Genomic DNA, 13,501 nt, shown 5'->3' with positions numbered 1-13,501 from the left:
CAGTGCTAGAATGACCTTACGTCAGACAGACTGCCACTTCAGACGTTCCCGTCAACACATCGCAATGCCGATTCTGACCATTGTTAAACTCATCAGTTGAAACACAAAAATACAGAGTTTTTCTTTGAGATTTGTCTTTCTCTGATGCTTGTCTATCGAGGTAGATTTCAGATTGAAGCTCTTCAGGCTTTTACAGTCGAACCTGGGGACTCTGAAGAACTAGTCTTCCAGAGATCCATCGCCATAAATAAAATAACAATCTTAGACATAAATGCAGTATATTCTAATAAAACATTGAAATTTAATTTGTAATGAGAAGCGTATCTAATCTAATTAGTTGGTAAATCGAAACTAAAATTGAAGAATTTTTTGTACTTTAGTTTCTCGTTCCAGATTGTAAGCATGTAGTATGCTGCGTGAATTACATAAAACTTCCACCCAGAATATTTCTGCTATAGATCTTCTGTTATCACAGAACTTACGTGTAATTGAGGGCTCATAATTTTAGCCCATGCACAAATTTTAATAATTGTTGGAATATGTATTAATTTTGAAAAGTACTTTTCGTAATAGACGGTTTTGCAAAATACGGAAAATGGTGTTTAAGAAAACAATTGTAGAAAAATATGCAAGAAGTGAAACAGTGGAAGGGGCGATGGATGTGGCTAACGTATACTTGAAGGAGAAGTAGAACATTGCCAGTGGAAATTTTAAAATTTTTAGGAAATAAGGGTATCAATATACAGGGTTATTCACCTAAGATGTTACTAGAAATAACTTCTAAACCATTAAATATATCGGCATTCTATTTTCATACTCGTAAATGGTACCCAGGAGCTTGTAAAATAATGTGCTACGTATTCTCTTGGGATGATTAATAACCGAGATATTGATAGTAACTCCATATTTTTAAATAGAATGGAACATATTCATACGGCTGGTCTAAATGTTCAACTATGCACAAGTTCAAATAAGTAAATATTTTCAAAATCGGACAGTTAGGTTTTGAGATATCGATAAGAACAGAATGCGCTGTTTTGCATGCCACATCAGGCAACGTGAAATCAGGCAAGGACATGTTGACGCGCAAGTAGGTTCTTGGGTGTGATTCCAGCCACAGAATGGATACCAGGAATGTAAGCATATGGTGCACTTGTGATGGTTTTGTAAAGTGTGAATGACAGGCGAACTCATGACAGGACAGGGAGGTGTGATGTTTTTAAAAGGAATAGAATAATTACTTCGACTTCAAAGAAGCATAACGAGAGCTATAATTGTCATTGGATTGAGTGTACAGTACATACTACTGTATGAATTAAGAAATAAACATAATACAGGCCACCGGAAGAGCTCCTTCTAGAAAAGAAAGTGAATAATGTCTGAATAATTTCCTTTCCCCGTTGTGAGTTCGCCAGTCATACAATAACGTTACACACCCAGGGTATGTTACGGTACGTCTCATTATGTGTACGATACCCTTTCTTGACCACTATATATATATAATATTTTTTGTTGAATATTGTTAAATTTAAGGTTAATACACTCTAAATGAAACATACTACATAGCATTTTACAAAAAGGATAAATACATGATAACAAAAAAGAATGGGACTCAGAAGTCCCGTTGGGCAGTAAACAGTCACAAAACCCAGTATTGACCACAACATAGATGTATATGTTGAGACAAGAAATACATTAATTATTTACAATTATTATTTAAATATGAAGCACATGATATGTGGTGAATTATTAAATAAGTATAAAGTAACTATTTAACTAATATTTACAACTGAAAATACAAAATTTGAAATAGGCTCCCTGTAAAAATTTGTGCATTCTAACTTATGACATCAAAGTACAGGACACATTTACAACTGAAAAATACAAGTATGCACTGTCCCTCTGCTTCATGGTACAGGGAAAAGCAGTTTTACCTGTCATTGCAGCACAAATGAACTTTACAAACCTTACAAATTGAGTAAGGCCTAGACTCAACTTTCTGTAGGCTGTACACTTCACATCTTCCTCTATTCAGTGAAAATGCAGGCCAATGACACCCCCTATTTCCTAGCCTTACATCATTGGACACTGAATAGGCACTTTTCCCTCTTTTAGGTTGGGGTGCTTCAGTTGGCATGGGTCATTGGCTGGATCTCTTCCTTCCTACATTCTTTTTTGTCACCAGTCCTTGGGCAACAGCTCTTCTGAATTGCGGGACTGTTATCTTTGGGTACATCTGCTTATGTATGATGAAGGCATTGATAAGAATTATGTCAAAGATTCCCCAAAACCACCTTTGCCACCACTTTCTTGACTTTCTATCAACACAGTAGAGGACACGCAGTTTTACCTGTCATTGCAGCACAAATGAACTTTACAAATCTTACAAATTGAGTAAGGCCTAGACTCAACTTTCTGTAGGCTGTACACTTCACATCTTCCTCTATTCAGTGAAAATGCAGGCCAATGACACCCCCTATTTCCTAGCCTTACAGCCTTTGTCACCACCTCCCATATCTGCATTGTAGTCTTTTACTACAATGGGGCACTTTACCTCTATTTTAGTGCAATCATTTCTTGTTCTTTGTACAACAGATGTTCATATACAGATATTACCGTCGAAGGGGGCTTTCTTCTCCATCCTCTGTTGGGCTTACTTTCTTGCAGTCTTACTTTCAATTGATGGACCATCTTCAGCATTTGCTTCAAAAACATTGCACAGTTCATCATAGTCATCACCATTTTCAGGATTAACACCTAAGAAATGAAACAAATATGCTATTTATAACAGCCTCCAAATCGTTCTAGTTGCTATCTTATAATTATTAGGCCTAACACTACAAATGAAGAGTAGTCCTACTCAGGAATAGAACTATTCAGACATCACTGTGTATTTGTCTGTTGACATTAATAGGGGAGATCGATCAATCAATCAATCAATCAATCAATCAATCAATCAATCAATCAATCAATCAATCAATCAATCAATCAATCAATCAATCAATCAATCAATCAATCAATCAATCAATCAATCAATCAATCAATCAATCAATCAATCAATCAATCAATCAATCAATCAATCAATCAATCAATCCTAGTATATGTTCTGTAACATTGTCAGTGATTAACATAACCCCATAAAAGTAATGAAAATTATATTTGAGCAAAATACCATTCAAATATCATTGTATATTTTTATTTATTTGCATTTGTATTACATGTATTTGTATTACTGTTAGGCCATTGATGGGAAAATAAATAAATAGTCAGCAGCTTCCAATTCTGCATCAAATACACTGGTAAAATTATCAGCTCTTTCTTCTTTGTCACTGTCTTCCAAATCGGTTAAGTTTCCTTCATCCACTGGAATATCTTCACATAAGACAGAAATAAGTTCATCTTCACTTAGTCCTTTTGTCTTAGGCCTAAACATTTTCAACATTTCACTCGAATTCTAACTAACACAACGTGTATAATTCTTACCGCCCTCCAACAACACTAAGGCATCGAACAAAACACTCACGACACGAGCGTCACTAGCTGCCCATCGGGACTTGCAAGTCCCTTTTAGAAGTGTGTGAATATTTACGATATTACATACTAGAATCCTTGTGCAGTAATAGAAATATATTCCAAAATATGCATACTTCATAAATATAATCTCATAAGTTTATTTATACTGTCACACAAGGCTGTAAATAATTTGAAAACTGATAACACTTTTCTCTACGGTTGCCTAGATAACACAGCTAAGATATAACCGTTTACCTGCCATCTGTTGACCAGTAATAACACTACAAATATATTGCTTCCTGCGCAGAAGTGGGACTAGCAAGTCCCAATAGTGAAGTGCCATCCAAACTCTGCGAATAAAATGTGAATGCACTTTTATAAGGGCGGAACTTGTAAGTCCCAATGGTCAAGAAGGGGTTATAGTACATGCCTGGTATCCGTTCTGTGGCTGGAATCAATGCCAAGAAACAGCTTTGCGTGCCAATACTCCCTTGGTCGACCGTACGCGGGTCTGATGTGGCACGCAAAAGCCCAAATGCGTTCTTATTGGTATCTCAAAAAGTAACTGCCCGATTTTGAAAATACTTAGATACCTTATTTGAACATGTACGCAGTTAAACTTTTAGGCCATCTGTATGAATTCCTGCCATTCCATTTAAGAATATGGAGTTAGTATCAATATCTCGGTTATTAATCACCCCATGAGAATAAGTTGCACGTTATTTTACAAGACCCTGTGTACCATTTACGAATATGAAAACAAAATGCCGATATCTTTAATGGTTTAGAAGTTATTTCCGTGTAACATCTTAGGTGAATAACCCTGTATATGAGGTGTCAGAATATACGAGGCAGAACAGTGGCCTTAGGACTTTCTCACTACAACTATAGCCCCTATAGCAAGGAAGAGTAATTCAGTTAAATTTCAAGATCACAGGACTCATTTCCCGTACAGCAAATGCACTGCTTAGAGTTCTAAATCGGAGACTATACAATAAATTAGATGAATTCACTGTGGAAAAGCAGTATAGATTTAGGAAAGGAAAAAGGACAAGGGATGCTATAGGGTTATTAAGAACCATTCGAGAAAGGTATATTGAAAAAGGTAGATTGGTGTTTACGCTTTTTATTGGTCTTGAAAAATATTTGACAGGGTACAATGGGATAAATTAATGGACATATTAAAGAAAAGAGGAGTAGATGGGAAAGAAGACTGACATAAATTAAACATATTAGTAAGAGTAGGACAGATTTGACGGAAGAAATCAAAATTAGTAAAGGTGTTAGACGAGGCTGTTGTCTTTCACAACATTCTTTAATATATACCTTGAGGAAATAATTCTAAGTTGCCATCAAAGTATGCAAGGTATTAACGTGGGAGGAAAGAAAATTGAATGCATCAAATATTACAAGTTGTCCATTTCATGACCGTATCGATGAATATAATCAAGAAGTTAGTAAACTACCACCTAATCGATACTTTACTATTGCCTCAGGCAAAATTGAATATAAACGAGCACTTACAGGACATGTTTCGATCACTTAGTGGTCCTCTTCAGCTGTACAAAGAAAGAATTGAGAAGAAGAAACATTAGGACAATAAGCACAAATAATAAAAGTTCTTTGGAGACTCCTTTGTTAAAAAAAATGGAGGTCATCAGGACAGGACATCTTGCTTCTCGTTCTTGTTTGGAAAAGATGTTTATTCTGCGCTGTCTAGAGGGTTTGTCTTTGAGTGCGACCTGGTGAAGTAACGATGTGACACAGTCTGACAGTTATTGCAAAGCTCTGGAGAGAAGGGAAGTAGAGTTTTGTGCTTATCGTCCTAATGTTTTTTCTTCTCAATTCTTTCTTTATACAGTTGAAGAGGACCACTAAGTTGTCGAAACATGTCCTGTAAGTGCTAATTTATATCCAATTTTGCTTGAGGCAATAATAAAGTATCGATTAGGTGGTTATTTTACTAACTTCTTGATTGCACCGAATATGATGAATATCACGCTGGAAAAATTGAGCAGATCATATCAAAACTTTGGTATGAAAATTAACAGAAGACTAAGGCAATGATCATGAGTAAGAAGAAGGATGTAATAGCAAGGATAGTTCTCTCAGGTGAAGAAATAGAACAAGTATCTGCATTCAAATATTAGGGGAGCACAATCACGAATGGATGAGGTGAAGACAGGATCGCAATGGCCAAGGAAGCAAAGGTTACTAATAAGTGGGCCACTGATTACGGACCTTAAGAAGAGATTAGAGAAGAGGTTTATATAGAGTGTTGTTCTTAACGGGTCGGTGCCTTTGACATTGAAAAGAAAGAAGATTTACAGCTTTTGAAATGTGGTATGGTGAAAAATGGGGAAAATCAACTGGCACGACAAATTAAGGAATGAAGTAGTTTTTGGAACGGCAAGAAAGGTGTGGGGTACCAACAACCAAAGAAAAGGACAATCAAACAACTGAAGGCGCAACACCACAGCCGAACCACCAAAGAGAAAAGAGGCCATCCCAGCGCCAAATCACGCCAACTACTTAGGGTAGGCCTCGATGAAAACACAGACAGAGGACTGGGAAGCGATGAAAACTGGGCAGAACAAAAGGTCAAAAAGGAACTTCAACAGAGGGTGGATCCAGGGGAATATGATAAAGCAATTTATGTGAAACACCCACAATACTAAAATAGTTTTAACCACATCAGCATTGAATAAATAAGAATATCTTTTAAAAGAGAATAACACCAATAAATAATCCATAAAATGTTAAAAGAAACAACAAAATTTAACTAAATAAAATTATATAAGAACAGGAAGAAATTAATTCATTCACTGGAACCATATTATATCACAAATCGTGTAATAACAAAAAATATTATATGTATATATTTTACTCACGAACTGCAGTTATTTTTTTAAGAAAACCTTTAGATCAATGGTCATATGACTATATTGCGTTGAGAGCTCCCAGTAAACCTATTTTAGCAGACATAATTTTTCTACTACAATATTGAAGAGCATTAAAAAAACACCATTTAAAGTTCACACAAGGAAAAAAATTAAGAATTTAAACCAGAAGGGAAGAACACACATCCCAATCAACTACTTCAAAATACCACGAGCGGTAGAAGGCGAAGAAGGGAACTAGAAAAATGCACAAGTCGGCAACATACCCAAATATGATATATTCACACCAAAAATAATTAATTTCACCAAAGTAATAGGGCTAGGGTGATTTGAGATCAATTTCAAGGTCATCCGCTCTCCCGAGCCAATGAGAGGCCCAGTAGCGGGTCACATGACTGCTTTTGGCCAATGGGAGAGCAGCGCAGCAAGGAATGCTGAAGCTGGGTGCGTGGTTCGGTGTTCTCACCATACCGAAGACAGGGTGAGGGCTGTTGCTAGGGCGTTGGCTGTTGGTTTCCTGCCAAGGCGCCAAGCGCTCGGCCCGCAAGATGGAGAAAGCTGGCTGTGGTGGTGGTTATTGTTTTAAGAGAAAGTACAACTAGGCAGCCATGCTCTATATAACACTAATCAGAGAGAAGAAAGGTGTCCAACACTTAGAAAAATGAAGGTGTCGGCCAAAGGAAGACAAGGGCGACGAAGAGCATGAAAATGAAAGACTCCCAAGGCCTCCAAACGTAATACCGTCGGGGTCTGAAAAGAACAAGAGCTGACCAAGTGAGATCGGATGGGGTAGATGAAAGTGAGGAGCAAGGGCCCCGTGATCGCCAACCTAGGCTCCAAAGTTCAGAGACCCTGGGGCAGAAAGCTGGCTCAGGGGAAATTTATTACTTAGGGAGACGGCCTAGGGGCGATTGCGCAGGTTGCCTGCTATACACAGGCCCTTAGAGAGAAAGCTAGCCCAGGGGCTCCCGCGCAAGATGGCGGCTATACATAGGCTGGGCTAGGGGAGACATAGGGCTTAAGGATTGAGTAAGATGGTGGCCGCGTACAACTTCCTAGTGCTCGGGCCTCCCCACGAGGCAAGATGGTTGCTATACATTGGTTATATGAGGCTAAGGAGATGGACCAGGAGCTAATGATAATATATTGTTTTTATACGCCTGTTTCTTCAGCGCTACCCCCGATTTGTAAAATTTGGGGCTTAAATATAAAATGTGAAATATCTCAAAAACGGTGCGTCCTAGAGCAAAACGGACAAAATGTTTCCGTCTGGTACTCAGGAGCGCTATGTTTGGAACATCACAGCATAAGAAAAAGTGGTCTAATGATGAGATCAATGGTTCGGTTCCTACTTATACCGTTTGATATTTCGTCTACTTTAGCCTGTTATGTTGTGTCTTGGAACAATTTTTTATAACTTGATCTGTTCTTGCTATGGCATAGGTCATAACGTGCTAAACACAACGGTTCGATTGAGACTTAAATGCAGAAAGTTACATATCTCGAAAACGGTGCGTCGTAGAGCAAGGGAGAAAAGGGGTGAAGCTGGGCCAGGGTCTAATGCGCAAGATGGCCGCTATACATAGCCGCTTATGGAACTACCCGGCGCAAGCTGGAGCTAGAACACCTAGTGCAACAGGCAATAGGTTCTACACTTGTATGCCACACCACATGACATCACATGCCATTTCTTGTCGTAGTTCCGGAAGAAGATTTTGCTACACTTCTCACAAGTATACTACTTCAGCTCTTCTGTAGTGTTCTTCATTTTCTTCTTCTTCTCCTTTCTTCGTCCACCTACTGAAAAGATGAGATATTGATATTAACACATCAGCGTAGGGCAACCGGGACACTAGAAATAACCCTCATTGAGGGCTCCAGCATCAACTAGTTAAAGCCAATATATCAAACAAAATGCATATTGAAGACAAGCTGCACTAAGTTAACTATACTGCTGTACATAAACTCCCATCATTAACATACCGACGAGGTTTACAAGCTCGGAATATAAGTATGTCTCAGGGGTCAACTCTCCCGTCGTAAAGGGCACCACAGAGTATAGTTAAGATTTATATTATGAAAACGAAGTTGCATTTTGAAAAGTCTTGTTTCTTTCTTTGGAGAACAATTAACACATGTATACTCACCAGCGACGCTGTCAAACACGTGGGTAGACTGAAATAAAGCCGTAACGCTGTAATGTTTACGAACTAAGCATGAATCATTTTAGAGCGATATTGGTAACGGGATACTTTTATGAGAAATGTACTGATCACATTAAATAACCATCATAATAGCAGTGGACATTTCGAATGAGAAAATACCACTCAACTCAAAATCAACAGACTCATTTTTGAAGTGAAAACACCTGATTTGTGTTATTTCTTGCTACAGGTCGAAATACACCCCGTAACCAACCCTAGCACTACTTGTTCCTTAGGGCTTAATAATAAGTTATCTTTAGCGAAGAGACTGAAGCTCTATCGTTTACGGCTGCAGAGATATGGAATTTCAAAGTTTAAGAGGTTGAAATAGAAAATAGGCTTAAAATCATCAAAACAATGTCCCAGATCCATTTCTGATGGGAAAACAACTCATTCTGGGATTTTTCTGGCTATAGACCAAAATGCATTCCTAACTACACCTAGTACTACTCGTTCGTTAGGGCTTAAGTACAAGTCATTTTTGGCGAAGAGACTGAATCTCTATCGTTTATAGTTGCAGAGATATAGAATTTTGAAATTAGGGGTTGAAATACAAAATGGGCTTAAAATCATCAACATAATTTTAATGGTTCACACCTATTTCTGAGGTAAAACACCTGATTTTGTGTTATTTCTGGGGAGTGGCCGAAATAAAGCTCCTAACCACCCCTATCACTAGTTGTTTGACAGGGCTTAAGTTATTTTTAGCGAAAAGACCGATTATCTATCGTTTATGGTTGCAGAGATATGGATTTTTTAAGTTAGGGAGTTAAATGCAATTCTTCTTCGTCTTTTCCCACTCACGCGGAGTCGACGTTTTTTCCCTCGGTCCCAAATGATGTTTTAAGTTAACTGTTTTTCTGCGAAGTCTTCCCGCACGCAATCCATCCATCTTCTTCTAGGTCTGCCTCTCTCCCTCCTGCCCTTCACCTCCAAGCCAAGCAATCTTCTTGCTACATAGTTCTCATCCCTACGCTTAATGTAACCATACCAGAGCAACCGCCTTTCTTGAACTTTCTGTGATGCTTGAGTTACTTTAACACTGCCTCGTATGAAGCTGTTCTTGATGTGGTCTTTCCTAGTAAGACCACACATCCATCGCAGCATTTTCATTTCGGCTACATCCAGCCGTTTATTTTGTGATTGTACTATTGACCAAGTTTCTGCTCCGTATATCATGGCAGGTCTCACCACGCTTTCTTAGGCTCTCCCCTTCACTAAACTTGGACATTTAGTCTCCTGTCACAGAGGACACCACACAGCCTTTTCCAATTTAACCAGGCAGCCTCAATTCGGTGTGTAATTTCCACATCTAGATTGCCGTTATCAGATACAGTTGATCCAAGTTACTTGAAACTATTACATGCGTGGAGTTCATTTCCATCCTTTTTCACACTATAATTTTCCTTTCCACCGAGACACAAGTATTCTGTTTTATTCAGACTGATTTTAAGACCCCAAACCTCCAGTGCTTTTCTCCAGCGTTCTAGTTTAAGTTCAAGTTGTTCTCTATTAGTGCTGCATAGTGCGATGTCATCTGCAAATAGCATCCACCAAGGAGCTGGTTCTCTAAGGCTTTCAGAGAGAACATCCATTATCATATCAAGGATATAAGGACTCAGTGCAGATCCTTTGTAGAGACCAACATCAACTGGTATGGTTTCTGTTAGCCATACACTGCTTCCAACTTGCGTCTTTGGCCCATGGTACGTATCCTGGTACTCTTGGATCTCATGCATCTCCATACTTCTTGGCGGGGCACACGATCATAAGCCTTTTCTAGATCAATGACCACCATATGTAATTCTTTCTTCTTTTCTCTGTGTCTTTCCATAGGGTGTCTTAGAGAGAAAACGGTATCTGTGGTTCCTTTCTCTGGCATAAATCCAAACTGTTCTTCACCTACTATTGTCTCCTGCCTAAGCCTACTTTCAATGACTTTTTCCCAGATCCTCATAGTGTGCGACATGAGTTTTATTCCTCTTTAATTTGCACAATCCTGAATGTCCCCCTTTTCTTTAAAAATGGGAATTATGGTACTCTTCCGCCATTCATTGGGCATTATTTCCTCTTGGAATATTTCTTGGAATAGGTTTAGCAACATATCTATTCCCTCTTCTCCCAGGCATTTCCAAGCCTCTACAGGAATTTCATCGGGGCCCGTTGCTTTCCCACATTTCATTATCTTCATAGCAGTTACAACTTTTATCCTGCATATGTCAGTTGTTACATTATAATTTGGAATACCATCTTCAAACACAAGCCGTTCATTCTTCTCAATAAGCAACTTTTTAAAATACTCTTCCCATCTCTTCTTAATTAGGTTCTCATCCTGAATTACCATTCCTTGTTAATTCTTCACTTGCTTGATGTAAGATCTTTTGCTGCTCTGTCCCTTTCCTTATCAATTCTGAAGAGCTTTGCCTCGCCCTCTTTGGTCTCTAAACTTTCTTAGTCTTCATTCCATGCCATTGCCTTTCCTCTACCAACAGCTCTTTTCGCAGTTTTATTTGTTTGTCTGTAGCGTTCTCTATCTTTGGCCTTTCCAGATTCTTCCCAGGCTTTCTTGGCTTGTTTCTTCATCTTGATAGCATTCTGGACCTCATCGTTCCACCACCATGTTTCTTTATCAAGTGGAGCACCTTTCCCAGATGTCGTACTCAGCACTTCCATACCAACCTTCCTGATAATTCGGCGTTTACTGTCCACCATTTCTGAACACCTTTCACTAACCGTGTTTCTTGGATCACCTTTTCCTTGAATTCATTTCCCAAAATTGGATCATTTAACCTCCACCATTTGATTCTTGGAGTCATTTTCCTTACTGTTCTTTTCTTCATCCCTGGGCACTCATAGTCAAGCAATAGCACTCTGTGTTGTGGAGCCACGTCTTCCCCTAGTATGACTTTGCAGTTATTTACTTCCTTCAGATACATTCTTCTACACATGAGGAAATCAATTCGGCTTTCCAGTCCTCCACATTTTATGTCCATAGATGCCGCTCGCTTTTCTGGAATACGGTGCTGCAATTCACCAGATCTGAAGCCAAGGCAAAATCTATCACTCTCTCACCCTCTTCATTTCTTGTATCAAATCCCCAATCTCCATGCACTCTTCTCAATGCTTCTCCTTCCGTACTGGTTCCCACATGACTATTCAGATCTCCACCCAAGAATACTTTTTCATTTGCTCGTATGCTGGAAAGTTCTTCTTCCAGGTCCCTCCAAAAATCATCTTTTCTTCCTCTTCACAACCAACTTGTGGAGCACAAGCAGTTATAATTGTGAACTCTTCCCCAAGGCACAGCTTCACACTCATTATTCTATCATTTCTTCTGTTTACACTGACCAGGCAGGTTGAAAAGTCATTTGAAAGGATAAATCCTGCACTGCTTGCTCCACTGCACAGCAACTTAAAACCACAGCCAAGCACTCTTGCTTTATTACCCTTCCATCTAGTTTCTTGAATACACAGAATTCCAATCCTTCTCCTCATCATTAGATCCACAAACTCTCTACCCTTCCCCGTCATAGATCCAACATTCAGGGCTCCAATTCTCACTTGAACTTGGTTCTTTAGCCAGGCCCGCCCATGATCCGGTGACCTTCGCTCATTTCTCACAAGGGGCAGGCGGAATCCTTGCGCGTCGCTTCTGGGGCACGCCCTAGCAGTTTCCGAGTCTAATCTTGCAGAACTTGTCCTATTTGTACGGTTTTGTCCATTTGCTTTTAAAGCCGAATGCTCTTCCTGTCGCCAACCCGTTTCCACTTTTCGGGGATAAATTATGTAACCTCTGTGTCCTAGGCAACGCCGTGAAGAACATACAATGTGCCTGTCTTCTTCATGGTCCATGGCAGTCTCAACAAATCGATTAATATGGCTGACACTTTATGTAAAGATTGCATCAAGTGCCTTTAATCGGACTGTTATCTATGAATCAATTTTCAGTTAAAACAAAATGGCTGCCAGTTATGACACAAAAGTGGTGCAATTTTTGTGCCTAAAGCACTATTAAACGATGATAGATTTACAAGATAACATTAACACGCCTTCAATACACATTATATTGTCTTGAACACTGCCAGGAAACCGTAAATGAAGTATTGTTCTTTCTTAAAGGTGTAAATACGGCGCACCCAAGCTACGCACGATCAGATGTCAGGGATGATATTCATTTAAATGCAATATGAGCTTAATATCAATATTCAGGTAATTTACACACACTTCGATAAAAGTCTGAATACGCTACTGATTCAAGCATTGCTATAAAACTAGAGTATATAATGAACTCTGTGCAGAAAGCATACATGAAATGTCTTGAATAAGCCGGGGTACTTATGCGATCCTTCAGGACGATGTTACCCAAGGCACTAGCTTGTACCTCATGCAGAAGCGAAATTAAACTGTTCGTGTACCGACATAAGAAATGCATTGCTTTACATTCGCATAAACATGTAAAATGAAATATCTGTTCAGAAACAGTAGTATAATTGGATGGTTCGGGCGCCTCCTCCTCCTCCGGCTCCCAGGGGCCTTCCCACGGGCCCGCTCCTTCTCCCGCGGGAAATTTGAATTGGTAAACAAAGCCACGTGCTTTTTGACAGCTGCCATAGACAACAACGCATCGCTACCCTCACTGCTGCCATCTTGACGGGCCTAAACCTCAGTGCTACCAACTTATCCTCACTATCGCGAGATTTGATTTGGTAAACAAATCCACGTGTTTTCTGACAGCCACGTGCTTTTTGACAGACAACAACGTATCGCAAACCTCAGTGCTACCATCTTGACGGGCCTAAACATTAGTGATGCCAACTTAACCTCACTAGCGCGAGATTTGAATCGGTAAACAAAGCCACGTGCTTTTCTGACAGCTGTCATAAA

This window comes from Anabrus simplex, chromosome 5 (assembly GCF_040414725.1).
Source record: "Anabrus simplex isolate iqAnaSimp1 chromosome 5, ASM4041472v1, whole genome shotgun sequence".
NCBI classification, from domain to species: domain Eukaryota; kingdom Metazoa; phylum Arthropoda; class Insecta; order Orthoptera; family Tettigoniidae; genus Anabrus; species Anabrus simplex.
Note: the sequence above shows the minus strand (reverse complement) of the source record.